The 14,043-nt window shown below is 40.1% G+C and overlaps 1 protein-coding gene across 3 annotated transcripts in view; it reads right to left on the bottom strand.

Annotated features, from left to right (window-relative positions):
• The window catches only part of foxo (forkhead box, sub-group O), a 62,444-nt gene that overhangs the window by 6,816 nt on the left and 41,585 nt on the right, over positions 1-14,043 (bottom strand). The gene's annotated exons all lie outside the window — the stretch shown is intronic.

The raw sequence follows: 14,043 nt of genomic DNA, 5'->3' as shown, positions 1-14,043 counted from the left end.
ACCATTATGAATTTTTTGTCGATGGTATTTTTTTTCATTCTTCCTCTTCAAATTTCACTAGAAATATGAACTGTTCAAAAAATTATATTTTCCTAGATTTACATCCCTTCGTCTTAAAATATTAAATAAAAAAATTTTCTGTTAATTTTTTAAACAGTTTGTAACTATTATGCTTACTTAGACATTGGTACTGTTTTTGTAACACTAGGCTCCCTAAAATGAAAATTCGATATTTCTATTATAATCTAGAATAAAACGTTTTATTTTTCAAAGGAATTTTTTATTAAATCGTCAAAGCGAGTGTTTCAACCACTGAACTAGTCCTCCTTGATTAATTGTTTATTGTACACATACATTTGAATAATACAATGAAAAATTGAAAAAAAAAAAAAAAAAAAAAAAAAAAAGGGTTTTACAAATGTAAAAGAGCGAGCTGAAGCTAAATGGCGTAAAATGAGAAGTGCTGCCTAAAAAAAGAATGATAAGAAAAAATGTAGGTATACGCATACGTGCACGTACGCCAAACAGAAATTAATCGAATGGAGGTGTAAAATGCATTGATCCCTCGATGGATATTAAAAACTGTTTGCCACGAAGGAGAAACCGGTAAAAATCGGGACTAACACACTGGGTGTCCCTTAAACGCGCTGAAACGTCGATTTTTTTCAATTTAAAGGCAGACACGGAAAACTCTCACGACACTTTATTAAGAAAGACAAGCGCTTTAAAGCATCTGAGCAGTGAGAGAGAATGAGCGAAAAAAATAGAGGTCGAGTGCCTCGATTGAATTACGCGTGAGTTACGCCGCACCCGATATTTATCGTTTAGAGCTTGGAGGCGGGAGTCTCATTTTTTTAAAATCGCCGACCGAGAGTTACGGGCTGCAACATTTTTTGGCACGTGCGCGCTAGGGCTGATGTACGCAAAAAAGTAGCCGATTTTTTTTTTTTTTTTTTTTTTTTTTTTTTTTTTTTTTTTTTTTCTATACTCTGGATTTGAGGGAGGGTTGTATGCGGTAAAACAGTAGCCACGACCTTTAAAAAAAAAAAAAAAAAAAAAAAAAAAAAAAAAAAAAAAAAAACGGTCGCCCGTTCCGATCCATTAGCGGCAATTGTGTTTCATTTTTATTTATCCAGAGATTGGCTGCCGCTGCGCCAGCGACGCGCACAACAAACTTTCAATCGCAACTTGAAATAAACGAGAGAGATTCGTGACACTTTTTTTCATTTTTTTTTGTTTTTAAAACAACGCGGAGGTGCTCCGCTGCAAGCAAGCCACTTTGGTATACTTTGAATGAATTGATATCCAAATGCTATATTATTTTTGTCCATAACCATCAGACGAGCATAGCAGCCATATATATATATAAATCAGCCAACTTGTAAATGATGTAAAATTTTGCAGTGAAAGGCGTACAAGCAAATTTTTGGGCTTAATTAAATCCGAAGTACCGACATAGCTCGATTGTTACGAGAGCGCGGAAAAAAGATCGAATAAGGTGGCGGGGGTGGGCGCCAATAAATATCCAAGTTCGAGAAGGAGCAGCATCAGGAAGAGGACGGCTCTCGTAAAGGGGCGCAATAAACAACGGAAGGAAAAGAGACAGCGGCGAACTTAGCTACTCCCACTGTTGGTGGTGGTGTGGTATATGGTGACGGGCTATCGGGGCGGCAATTCGATTTGCGCGCGAGTGAGGAGGAAGCGTGGGGGGCGAGAGGCGCGAATCCACGTGCTAGCTCGAGCGACGCGCCGTCTCGGCGCCGGTGGCTCTCGCGAGAGCCACCCCCTCCGAAAAGCCTTAACACTCCACCAACCAGTCGACTTGGATGGGTATGTACGATCTCTGTCTCTTTCCGAAAAAAGGAAGGAAGGAAGGAAGGAGGAGTAAAAAAGACACATTTTTTGGAAAAGGGGGAGAAAGCTTTTGGATTAACGCCGATCAAGGTCTGCCCTCGTATTTTCAGAAAAACGGGGGGAGGGCAAGAATATTCTTAGTCATACATTTGCAAGGGATGAGAAGCAAAAGTTTTCTAGCTCTTGCTTTGAATTGCATGACGCCTCCGTCTCTGGGACGCCTAATATACATGCAACTCTACCCAACGATTCGACACTTGGTTGGTCAATATCCATTGATTTATCGGATAGAAAAAAAAAAAAAAAAAAAAGTTAAAACTTGTGTAATTCTGTTTTTTCCTTGCCAACCATAAGATGTAAGACATTTTCATACCACGTACTGCACGTACGAGAATACAGTGGCGTGAACTAATTGTTTCCTATGAAATGAATAAAGTTTTTTTTTTTTTTTTCAATTAGAAAAAAATCAAAACGGCTAGCAGTAAAGAGGAAAAAGGTAGGATGAAAAGAGAGGGAGGGGGGAGACCGTCGGGTAGTTGGTGGAGCCGGCGTGTATAATATATATGTTCGGGGGTTACGTCAGCATCTTTCAGTTTGGCCGGTACGCCGAAAGTTTCTTCTCGTGCTCTAGCGCGGGCAGCGAGATATTTCAAGTGCTCGTTCGCGGATTCAGTATTTTAGTTTAGGGGAGGGGGACGGGGAGCCAGAGATCGTTGCCGCCGCCTCTGAAATATTGGATGGTTCTTTCTTGCAGCCGCATATTCTTTCTTCCACCCCGGAGCCGCTTCTTCTTCCCTTTCTGACTTACATTTTTCGGGAAAGGGAAGGAAGAAGATTCCTCCCCGCTGTCTTCGGGGCTCGATTCGATCTTTCACCCTCCACGCCAAATACGTGCACCCTTTTTCTTCTCCTCAACGCTATACGTAAGTTTTTCCACTCTGTTTCAATGCAACACAACCGCGCGTGCGTTTACACGCTTAATGAGTTTTTCTTTTACGTTAGATCAGCTTTAATTTCTCAATTTTACGTGCCCACGGCGTATTAGATTTCCATTGGCTCGTTAAAGTGTCTTATAATAATTCCTGATACGTTATACGTATAAATTACCTTCGAATCATCCTTGCGTTTGGAGTATATTTTTCATTCGTTTTCAAAAACGTCTTTAGGCTGGATCACGTGAAGGAAGAATGAATAATCACAAAATTACCGTAACAAGGAGAATGCCAATAGTAACAAAGGATGTCCAGCATAACTGTTTTTTAGGTATACTGTACAACTACGTGCAATTGATATTTAACTTCACCCGTAGTACAAAAACTTCACTCAGATGAATTCAAAAACTTTCAACAACTTTATAGTTTTTTGCGTTTCAATAAAATCTTGGTATGAAATTATTGTACTTTATTTTAATTTTTTTAACAATTATTTGAAAAATTGTATTTTTCAAAAACGTTGCTGGATTGTACACGGGCCATAACAATTATAAAACGATTATGTCCTTATGGTATGGAATTTTATGTTTTTATCGTCGTATACAAAATGTTAATGTTGGTAAGTGGAAACCGGATGACATTTTTCGAGTTTCCATAAGGAAAAAAAAAAAAAATTATCAGGCAGTTCTGTAAAGCAGTCACAGATACAGCTAAACAATATCTCATCTCGAAATGTGGGAGCTTTTCGTTAACTATCCTTGAATGAGTTATAAGCTTTTCCGGCAGTGGAGGAGGTAATATTCACTGACTTGTACTTTTTACATCATGGAAGTTGAGTGATTGCGATGAAAAGTGAGAACAAAAAACCAGGTACGGTCCCTCGATGGGTTCGAGAGATATCATTGTACGTACGCGCGCACACACACACACATACCCACACAGAGTGTCTCAGTTAGCAGTACGTATGACAGACGCCTCCGTGAGATAAGGATAATTAAAACGAATAATCGCCGCGATAAGACTTTGATGAGATGCGAAAGGAAAGTTTTTTAAATTTCAAAAAATGTACGCTTACAGTATACAGGTATAGGGAAAACCGAGGCAAGTTGGCAATTCGCTAATATCTCGGCACGTATAAGAACCGATAACGTTAACTTGCTTTAACTAGTTGCTGTCAACTAGAATTACGATGCTCACGTTTTCATTGTTTATTTCACCCCTTATGATATATTACATCACACTTGAGTATGTTTGATCTTATGGGATGTTAAAACTGGGATCGCCATGCTATAAGGCCACTGTGCTTGCACTCATATGTTGGCATGTATATACACCGAGGCAAGGAGTTGCGAATTTTTTCCCCTACATTGCTAAACTGCTCTTCTCTAAACTAAGTATTTTAAATAATTTTTTTTCCGAAGACGAGCTCTAAATCCAAGTATATCAGCATCACGTCAAACTTGTTACGATGAGTTTTTTTTTTTCAATTTCACGTATATTATTTTTACCATTTTTTTTCCAAGTTGGGAGCCCCCAATATATATATATATATATATATAATATTACAGTGCTCTACGTCCGGCTCTTTTAATAAGGGCACTACTATGGGCACTTAGCACTTGGAAAAGGGATAAGGAAAGGGATGGGAGGCCTCCCATTTACTGGGAGGGGGGTAGGGGGAAATTAGGCAATTTTTGCTGCGAGAAGGTCGCCTAAACCCTCCTCGAGGAGCATTGCGTGGTGAAAAAGCACATGTGAAAAATCACAGAGGTACTTGTCCGAAAGTCGCACTATGGCCGGGAATCGAACCACGGTCTCCCGCGTGCCAATCCACGACCTAGCCGACCGAGCCACCGCGCGCTCTATATATGTATATATATATACCAGTAAATGCTGCTGTTTTTAAAGTAAGTAAAATAAGCGGTAGGTTTTTGATTGTGCGAAAAAAAGATATTTATTAATGGTGGCATTAAGTAAGCAACTTATGCGATTTGTATCGACCTTTTGTCTCGTTCCACAGATGTCTGTAAAAGAGAGAGAGGGGGAGCATACGAGAGGAGGGCTCTAAAAGCGCATCGATAAACTTTTTTTTCCAAAAAAACGCTCACACGCTCCTCCCATTTTACATACATCTCGAGCCTCCGTACAAGTACGTATATGTACGCTCCACACGCCGACGCTGGCGCATGAAATATCGATAAGGCATGATCGTGTCTTTTATCATCATCGAGTTGCATACAGCCGAGATAAGCTAGAGATTCTTTTTTTTTTTTTTTTTCTTTTTCCCGAGCTCTTCTTCCGCGGGAAAATTTTATCGAGCAGCACGAGTCTGCGTATGGTACATGTACTTGTGACGAAATGTAATTACGTATAAATAATACACGTATGTGGATGTACATCCTCGGTTCTGTTTAAGGTTGAAGAATTATCGCGTTGAATAATCATCTGCAAATAATGACGTACAATGTTTCTCTTGTCGCGTAATTCGTCAACTGCAACCATTATAATTATATTGTATACCCTGATTAAAGGCAGGATTATCCGGTTAGTCAAAGTACACGGTCAATGATGGTCACAACCTATGGTAACCTATACGAGTAGCGGGATTTCCCATGGCATTTATTGTCAAACCGGATGGACGGATCAGGGTCCCGCTGACTGTAGGTATACGACCCGCGCACACATACACGAGCACATTTACAATATAATATTAATTTATGCATGTCACATCTCAGTTTGCCACTTGGCTGAGCTCGGGAATCATCTTCTTCTCATGCTTGATCGACTTGCTAACCAATTATACGTATCATCCTACGCTCCCCCGCTTTTTTTGTGCAGCCACGCGCCAACGGATCGACCTCAGCCAACAGCAAATTCTGTCAAGTCTGCGTAAGCACAAGTAGGACGTACATGAGTAAATTCACAAATAATATCCCGAATTTGTCTCCTATGAAACAAAACAAAAAAAACAAAAAAATTCTTTGATTTACTTATATCTATCTACACATATGAGATCTCCGTAACGTGATATTTTTTATTTTAAAAATATTGAGTTTCAAGTAATTAAACAATTGACAAATCGAAATTTATCAAAGAAAATTAGGCTGTCGCTACGTCACAGCATAACAAAAACAATTGATGAGGTGAAAAAAAAGAATGAGATCAACGTTCAATGAGGTTCGTAGGAATAAAATAATAATATCGTCACGGACGCAGTAGTTGGTATAGTCAACGGTCGCGGTGACAGATAATGAACTGCATAGGTGAGGGGAGGAGGGGGGGGGGAGCGGACACAATTTGGCTACACATTCAGCGGTTCAATGATCCAGTGGTAGTAGCAGCAGCTTGTTGCTCGTCCCATTCATCGTATCAAGTCATACGAACGCAAGCTAGCCACATGTGACCCCACTATACTGTACTATATACCCCAAAATGGACGAGTGCCCGTGTCACGTTATTTGACGTACTACTCGTGTCGTTACACGCAGCGCAGCACCAACTGCGAACGCTATATCCCTCTACTGGCTCTTCCTCGCCTCCTTCGCTTTGGTGTTTAAATCTCGTCAGCGGCGACGGGCTTCCACGTTTTTCACCCAAGGGATGTGCCATGGGTTAAAAGCATACGTATCATGTTATATCTATCTAGAGGCCTCAATTTTTAATTCAACGAAGCACCAGAGTGCTCGGAAAAAAGAAAAATTATACATAACTCAAACGAATGAATGCCCTTAGCGCGCGAGCAACAGCATCCACACACAGCACATGTGGAGCGCGAGAGTGAGTAAGAAGGTAGGTATCGGGTGACCGAGTGAAAACTCAATGAGAGAAAACGAAAACGGGCGCCAAGAGTGGTGGCTTTTTTTTTTTTTTTTTTTGCCCCACGAGAGCTGTGCCAAGCCGAGGCGGAGAGTCAAGGGACGACAAAGAGAGAACTCGACCTTATAGAGCCAAGTGTCCGGTGTAAGCGCCTGGTTTAGTGTGTAAACACAGCTGCCGCCGGCGCTACCCTTGCCAAATAAGAAAAGAAAGGGATACAGATAACAAAGAAGTATACGTACAGCTGGCTTGGTGGCAACAAGTGCGCCAGTGACAGAGCTACTGCTGCTGGACGCTCGCTTTCTTTCTTGTTTTTTTTTTTTTTTTTTTTTTTTTTTTTTTCTTACTCCTCCTCTGGCAGCAACACGTTTCTCGCCCCCCGGTGGCAATTTGTTTTTCTCGAACGGGGCTGTCCCTTCTTCGCGCATCCGGCCCATAAACGTTTCCGCCGATCTAAAGGTTTGTATGCCAACATCGCAGACTAAGTCTTCCTTGTTTCGTGCGAGGGAATGGCGTGTGAAAAAGCCCTACCGAAATACATACATATCCGATTTTAAATCAACTTTCAAGTCGAGAGCGTATCTACTACTTATGTCGAATTTTCTATTTACCGATGAATATTAGACCAAATATGTTTTTTGTCGACTTGAAGACTTTAAAACCTATTTTAATTAATATTTATTGTAAGCCAAAGTGTCACAATAATCATTATTCATCAAACAAGAGGGAGCAGTATTATTATTTTTAATTAAATTAAATAATGCAGGTGACAAAAATTACTACAAATTTCAGGCATTTTCTATATAGAATAAGGGTATTTGATGCATTTCTCTTGGCTCAATGGAGCCAACTTTCCGTCACGCAGATGCTCCGTAAGATTACAATATACTTGAATTCGTGACGCGTTTTATTTACATGCCGATCGACGTAACGATCTTGAATGATTACGAGCAATGTTGATCAAAGCATTTTCAGTACGGACTGATATCTCACGCGAGTGTGACGCAAGTGACAGTTAATGACGTCCCCGCCACCAGTCATGTTTGGATTACGATATACTTTCTCGCGTTTACTTAATTAACCGTTAGTCATCCGTGGCAGTGTTAAATTTTTTTTTTCTTTTTTCCCACAGATGAAGTTACATTACTTTACATACGTTTTTTTTTTGTATGACCCATGCTGTTTTTACGCCCAACAACCCAAAGGGGTTGAAGAGTTGAATAGTGGGCATTAGATCCCAATGGCATCTTTACCCCCTCGAAGGATTTACACACAGGGAAGCGAATGCCGTTGCGGCGACGAAGTGTAAGTTCGAGGGGTAAAGAAAGTTTGAGACCACCTCGGCTCCTCGAAATATTATTATAATAACCCGCAAAACTGACTTTTGAACGGCTAGCCTCACCCTAAACTTGATTCTTCTTCTTTTTCCTCCAGCTCCTTTGCACCAGATGACGAGGAATACGGACAGGGTGTGGACTCGGCAACTCGATGACGGCTGATTGACGTTCGGCTACTGTCAAGCATTAGCATAATAATGCAGAGTCCCCGCGAGAGGGTGCGCGTCGGGGGGCGACGAAAAAGTTGGAGGAAGAAAAGGAGGAGGTGTCGCGTCAAATCGAATTTGTCCCATTTGTGTCGGAGGCTGGTGGTGCGTCGCATCCCCCTCCTGGTCGAGGGACGAGGGAATCCATTGGAATAATTTTTATGAATCTAATTTTAAATTCCACCGACTCCGTCGTTTCGTAGCCCTTCCATCGAGCGCCAGCCTGCTCCTTTCCTCGAGATTTCGCGCGCTGACCCGACCGTAATTTCAATGAAATCCTACCGGAATTTTATTACTTCCCCTCCCTCCACCCCACCCCCAATTTCTCTCTTCTGTTATCATAATTAAACGTGCACTGTTTCGAGAAAAATGTATCGCTATCGAGACGAACGATGCATGCGACGGGCATCTTATCTCGATCTTACCGTATTATACTTTTGATGAAAATGAGTGGCAGCTCGATCGGCCATTTTATACACTCGTGAGTTGTCAACTCGATAAAGTTCATTGTTAACGATAAAGGTCACGAAACACCCATGCGATTTTTCATTTTTAGAAGTTGAATAATTTCTTTCATCCAGATTTATTACAATGCATGCCAACACACGCATTCTATGACAAGTACATAAATAAAAACGGTACAGTCAGAGTGATGGAGCATAAAAAAAAAAAAATTGGATAATCGAGCTGAAGATCCCGTATCTCGGCTCTTTGTCCATAAACGTGTACTGCAACACCGTGTGTACATTTATGCACATGAAATATTATGTATCTGTGCTTATTCGGTCCAGTCGAGCAGTCATCAAAGTGCACGAAAAACTAGGGTTATTTGAATGGAAAGTAATCGGGATGACAGTCAGTAAAATTAAGCAGTGCCACCACCGGTGGTACCTACTACATGGTGGTCATAGAAAATTGTGTAGCAGTGGCGTAAGTATACGTGCATGTGGCCCGAAGTGGAGAAGAAAAACTCTGCCACTGCGCAGAAAGGGGCAGGCTTCCCCTCGACACCACGTGAAAGATGAAGAGAAAGAAAGAAACAAAGAAGACATCATAGTGCGTAGCGCTTGTGCGCTCAATCGTGTATATATTCGTGTGTGGGTGGTATGGAGGGAGTACGAAGTACAGAAAAGTAGGTCAGCCCGCCTGTATATATAACTGACTCTCAACGGACTGGCTTACCACTATATATATATATGTATGGATGAGTCTCCCTCTCCCCTCTCCCCATCGATGACGACAACGTGCGTGATGACCACGTTTCTTCCTATACTTGTCTTCTTTTCCGATTGCTTTTATACAATATATATATATATATATATATATATATATACAGTACATAGGTATAATTGTACAGGCTTGCTTTTTCCCAACTTGCGTTGATTCCTCCGCCCTTTTTTCTCTTTTTTTCCCTACAACGACTCTATAAATATTATAAACATAGGCACACACACATAGCATTTATTCGTTAATGATAGCGCGGTGATCAATGCACATATAAATATGGTCTAGATTAGATGATATAGGTCATTTTACGAAAATTGCCAAGTTGCAAAGGCTGAATTGGCCAAAAACTAAAAATGGGTGAATGATTTTTCGAATATTATTTTTTCATTGTTAGAAACCACTACAAGGTAAAACTTTTTGGGCCTAGATGGAATGGTTCTAATTTTATAATCAATTTAGTGCCATCGCGAGGACATTTTTCGCAAATTAGTTGGATTGAATAGATTTTGGGGCCACCATTTAAACAGCATACTTATAAGTTTAAAAAAAAAAATGTGTTTTTGGTTCTTTAAAACGTATACAAAAGTACTGATGCTAGCATTGATGAATTTGAGATCCTATTATGTATATTTGGCTTCCAGGCGTAGTCGGAGTGGGACGCGAACCCGTTATGCCCATTTTTCATGTGAAACAAACGCAATAGCTTTCTACGATATCATTTTTCCGTTGTCACTTTAGCAAATAATTACTCTTTACATTGTTTGAAAACGTTTGTCAAACCAAATATCTATTAGTGGTGTTTTTATTAATTAGGCCATTTAATTGTTTTTTTTTTTTTTTTTTTTTTTTTTTGCAAAATGACTCGCATAATAAATATTGCGTAGTAAGTATAGCATTTGGCAAAGTTTTTTTGACATCAAGTACAACTGTAAATTGCATATTGTTGAAAAAAAAAAAAAAAATTTTTTTATAGCCAAGTAAGGTACCAGTATACCAACTACCTGAGATGGATGCGACAGTCTGATCCAAATAAAAGCATAATTTAGTCGAATCATGAGTGCAGGGCATAAATCGACACGAACGAGGTGCATATAGAATAATCAATAGCAAGCCCCATTACCGCACACATATATGTGTTAATCATCCCTCGTAGCATTTATGGTAGTCAAGATGTACCCATGTATGGAGCTGTTCTGGCGCACGTGCTCACTGTTTCAAGTGTCGTGGGAGTCTAATGTATACACATTTCTTTTTTCTTTCCTTTTCCCAAGAAACGGGTGAAACGAAGCGTGTGTATATGTTGGTACAGTGCGAAGCGCGTACTTACGCGTCGAGGGAAATTTAAGAAGAGCCGCACGCAGGGATCCAGAGCCGATGCGGTTGATCGGAAGGAAGGGCGGGAGGTGGAAGCAGGGGGCGCTCGAGCGTACGTTCCCGATGAATAATTCAGGATAGGGACGGCTCTCCTCCTCGCTCCTCAAAAACTGTTACGCGCCTGCTCTCGTTGTGCTAAGCTTTCCTCTTCTTTACTTTTTTTTTCTTTTTTTTTTTTTCCAGCCCCACCTACTTCCTTCTTCGTCGGCAATTTTTGCGGCCAATTAGGTGAGCCTCCAGCAGTACAGCGGGAAATGATATTCCGCGGTTACCCCGAGAGCATTGGACCGGTGCCAGTCGGCTGCCACAACTCATTCGTTTCAATTTACTCGAAACTCGCGATACTCAAGTACCTACCCACCTAATGGTAATACTTGCATACATAATACATATACAGGTGTCATATGTATAGTGCGTTTCACACGTTCGGGGTTCGCTTATGCGGAAGAAATTTAGTCGACTTATTCGAGGCGCTGAACGTGCATAATCAATTCCCCATAAGTCACTTTCGGGGCAACTTTGTGAAATGTATCTGGATTTTTCTATTGTTTATGTTTCAATTTAATTTATTCCATCTATAAATAAATACACGTACTTGTTTCAACTTAAAATCATTAGATCCCGTGGCACTGAGACTCAATGTCAAACATAAGTATTCGTCGGAAGTAGCATGTATTCATTATCACAAGTAGTAGGTATCTCCGTTTAGTCAGTCGCTGTACACGGGAAAGGGCGAATATTGAAAAAAAACAAGTACCAGATGTGAGAAATTTTGTCTTGTACGTCATATAATGTGTATGAAGTACTGAAAAGTGTAGAAAATAATGGAGTTAGGTACGCGTACTCGTATTAAAAAAAAAAAAGGCGATTTTTTGTGTCAACTATGCATGTCAGCTCAAGAAAACACTTATCGCGTTGCCCAAATTTTGCCAGTATCCTAATCGTACCAGCAGCAGTGGGTTTTTGGGATACTCTACAGTAGATAGTTTTGAATATTTGGTGACTAGTTTCACTAATGTTTTAAGTGCGGTAAAGAAATTATGGAGTCCAATCAAAAGTGGTTTTTTTTTTCAAACCAGCAGCCAAGGCATTTATAGTAGATTCAAATTAAATTGCTTGTAATACCTTTTCGTTGAAATTATATTCTAGCTCTGTTTGGTATATACTCATTTTAAAATTATTTTTTTTTTTTTTTTTTTTTTTTTGTAAAAAAAAAGACAAATACTTGTTGATGAAAAAAAAAAAAAAAAAAAAAATTGTTTCCTAATTACTGTGGCATCTTTCTCGCTCAATTTATCATTTCCCGTTTCTGGTACTTGATTGAAGTAACACTGGGCGTGCGCGCGCTCGTGCGTGCGTAAAAGCTCACCGAAACCTGCCAAGGTCAGCCTGGCGTTTTTTTCCCCGAAACTTCTCCCGAGGACAAACCATACGTACAGAGGTAAAAATGAGAAAAAAAAAAAAAAAAGAAAAGGAAAATTTTTAGCGTGTGTCAGTAGAGGGATATAGGAAAAACAGAGAATACATTTGGTGTTAATGCGGTAGTATGAGTGTAAATGTAGAAGCCCGAGGGGAGAATACCCACACATCCACACTAACGTTGACAAGACCGGCTGGTTATAGAAGAAACCACTCCCTCACATTTCTCGTGGACATCCTATTTGTTTATTCTTTTTCATTTCCTCTCGCATTGACATTTTCTTTTTCCGCCATTGTATGCTATATTTAACACTAGCTTAGAGGCGACAAAGAAGTAAGTAACCGATGAAAAAGGACTATTTGCTTTGTTTCTATGTGTTATCAATTATTACAAGATCATACAGAGGTAGGGTTTTACAAGAAAAATTTGGCGCATGAATGTCATCATCGTACACGTAGATCAAAAATCGAGTCAAAAATACTGATGACACAAGCACTCGCTTTCCTTTACTATTTTTAAAATACACTGAAAAAAATTTCAAAGGTAACCCATTCCCGTGCGTTTTCCTTCTGTTTATTGCGCTTAAAGTAGGAAAAACACTTTTTTAAACAATTCAATTAATTTCGTAAGTTACAAAAAAAAATTTTATTTCAAATATTTTGTATCAAAGAAAAAAGTGTATTTATAATGATGTGTGTACAAATACAAACTAAGTAGACGGGAGGTGGTTTTTTTTTGGTTCCTAGACTCATGTTCTAACTCAGATACGTCACACTTTCGAGCACACAAATAGTGATGGTATACGTGCTTTTTTTGTTCTCTTCAACCCGAGCCGTTTACATAACCACATGTTATAATACACTACACACGCGTGATGGAAGAGATACCTCAGGGCCGATTGGTATTAACGATTATTACAAATTTACGCGCGCACTCGAGCCCAAGGTCACGCAACGTCGATCAAACGTTTAAATACTGGAGGTAACGACGCGTAATAATTTTTAAAAATGAGGAAAATTAATAACACGAGAGTCCCGGCGCAAGGGCGGCACAACGGGGAAAAATGGGGAGAAGGAAAGTTGGCAGAAGAGGGGGGAAAAGCGTAGGGTGATCGATTTTCTTCGTAACGGAATAGGCGGAAGACTAGCCTAGGCGTTGCCTGGATACTATATACACACGACCATACTGCAAGAATAATTTTCGGAAGCCCCGCCGCGTCGTCGTCGTCGTCGTCTGTGCGTGCGTGGTCCGATATGGAACCACGATAATTGAGTCCATTCCATCGTAAGACTTCTCTCTTTTCTGCCTGTTCACGAACTTATCTCACCCTTCCCCCCTCCCCCTCGTCTTTCTTCCACCCTCTTTGTTCCTCGCCCCTCGCCAACCCCCGCGTGGGAGGTTTTTGTGCAACAAAATCCCGAGGAGTTGAGTGGAATCGAATTATTACGACTTTCGCGTGCACGTAGATGGACGTTCGTGGTATGGATACGTTTCATTAACAATTTCATCATACGCAATGTAACTAAGTATATCAACATGGGAAGGAAAGCAAAATGTACGGAATTCTGGACAGGTGTACGTGTATAAATAAATAGAAACCTTTTCACGTGATGATGTAACATGATGCCACAATCTAGTAGTGGCAAGGAAGTTACTTAAATCCTCTGTTCTACGGGGTTGGAAAGTTAAAAATACGTTGATTCATTGCGATTCTTACGCCAGAGATTTTGTTTAAAAAATATATTTTGTGGTTTCACAACAAATTGTCATGAAAATCGTTCTTACAATTAATTATATCGAAAAAAGCTATGCATAAAAAAAAAAAATAGGTACACAAGCAAAAAAAAATCAAATTTTCGTCTTGATAACTAATTTTT

The sequence above is a fragment of the Copidosoma floridanum genome, unplaced genomic scaffold, assembly GCF_036245765.1.
Source record: "Copidosoma floridanum isolate Cflo_tuat_1 unplaced genomic scaffold, Cflo_Japanese_pri ptg000025l, whole genome shotgun sequence".
In the NCBI taxonomy this organism is placed as follows: Eukaryota; Metazoa; Arthropoda; class Insecta; order Hymenoptera; family Encyrtidae; genus Copidosoma; species Copidosoma floridanum.
Note: the sequence above shows the minus strand (reverse complement) of the source record. Positions and strands in the feature narration are given on the sequence as shown.